Source organism: Protobothrops mucrosquamatus, unplaced genomic scaffold (assembly GCF_001527695.2).
Source record: "Protobothrops mucrosquamatus isolate PMUCROS unplaced genomic scaffold, P.Mucros_1.0 scaffold5691, whole genome shotgun sequence".
Classification (NCBI taxonomy): domain Eukaryota; kingdom Metazoa; phylum Chordata; class Lepidosauria; order Squamata; family Viperidae; genus Protobothrops; species Protobothrops mucrosquamatus.
In genome coordinates, this window is record NW_015391542.1 from 78,074 (window position 1) to 79,850 (window position 1,777).

Here is a 1,777-nt window from a genome sequence, read left to right on the forward strand (position 1 = left end):
CTCCTCTTCCTCTTCCTCCTCCTCCTCCTCCTCCTCCTCCTCCTCCTCCTCCTCCTCCTCTTCTTCTTCTTCTTCTTCTTCTTCTTCTTCTTCTTCTTCTTCTTCTTCTTCTTCTTCTTCTTCTTCTTCTTCTTCTTCTTCTTCTCCTTCTCCTTCCCCTTCTCCTTCTCCTTCTCCTTCTCCTTCTCCTTCTGCCATATCCGTTATTGGTGATCATGTTGGCGATCTTGTTTTTATCAGCAGCCGCACGAAAAAGTGCTGCTGAGTTTTGTCCAACCAGTCCCTTAGATTTTGATTGTGCAGGAAACCCTACACCATTTCAGACAAATGGCTGTCCAGTCTCTTCTTTAAAACTTCCAGTGTTGGAGCATTCACCGCTTCTGGAGGCAGGTTGTTCCACTGGTTAATTGTTCTCACTGTCAGGAAGTTTCTCCTTAATTCCAGGTTGCCTCTCTCCTTGGTTAGTTTCCACCCATTGCTTCTTCTCCTGCCTTCAGGCGCCTTGGAGAATAGCTTGACTCCCTCTTCTTTGTGGCAGCCCCTGAGATATTGGAACACTGCTATCCTGTCCCCCCTCATCCTTCTCTTCATTAAACTAGTCATACCCAACTCATTCTTCATGTGTTTTAGTCTCCAGGCCTTTAATCACCTTAGTTGCTCTTAGTTGAGGTTTCCATTCGATATGTTGAGCGGGAGAATCTTGTTTAGCGTATTTTAAGTGAAAGAGTATGGTAAGATCTTGTCGAACAACTGTAATTAGAGCTGGGATTTCCATCGCTAAGCGGTGCAGTTGTAAGATGTAAGATTATGTGACTGTGCCAAGTTACAGTGACAATTCCAGCAATTCCAGTTGCGGTCATGAAGCAAATTCTGTTAAGGTTTGCAAGCATCCCACAGTCACTATTTGTTATCTCCTACCGGTTTTCCCGTTGACTTTGCTCGTCTGTCGCAAATTGCACTCAGGTAACCGTGGGATGCTGCAATGTCATAATTGTGAGTCAGTCTGAAACACACGCACATACACACACACACACACACACACACACACCTGAAGAGAGGGATAGGTATCGTTGTTATAAATCGCTCTTAAATTTTGGGAAGGGCGGAATAAAACGTGTTTTTTATTAATTTGGTATATCTCCCACGGGATTCAAACACTAAAGATTGTGTGTGTGTGTGTGTGTGTGTGTGTGTGTGTGTGTGTGTGTGTGTGTGTGTGTGTGTGTATTTCTTACACGGGGACAGAATTTTGAAGAGGTGCAGCCATCTGACTTGGGGGGTTTTTTTTTTGGCCTTGGAATATTTGTCACAATTAAGGTCAATTATGTGAGCGGGTGATAGATAATGCATTTATAGTCAGGCTGACATATGGCACCATATTGCCAGGAGGGAGCGTGGGGGGAGAAGGGGGGGCTGTCCTAGACACAGTTTCTTGGAAGGGAGCCCAATTAAACTCATTGAGGCTTATTTTTAAATAAGGGAGTCGCTTTCAGACAAGCCTGCATAGAAAATAATAAGCTGCACTGAACACAGAGGAGCCTGTTCCTATGTGAAGTTGGACAGGGTTGGCTGCTTCTGTCTTCTTCTTCTTCTTCTTCTTCTTCTTCTTCTTCTTCTTCTTCTTCTTCTTCTTCTTCTTCTTCTTCTTCTTCTTCTTCTTCTTCTTCTTCTTCTTCTTCTTCTTCTTCTTCTTCTTCTTCTTCTTCTTCTTCTTCTTCTTCTTCTTCTTCTTCTTCTTCTTCTTCTTCTTCTTCTTCTTCTTCTTCCTCCTCTTCTT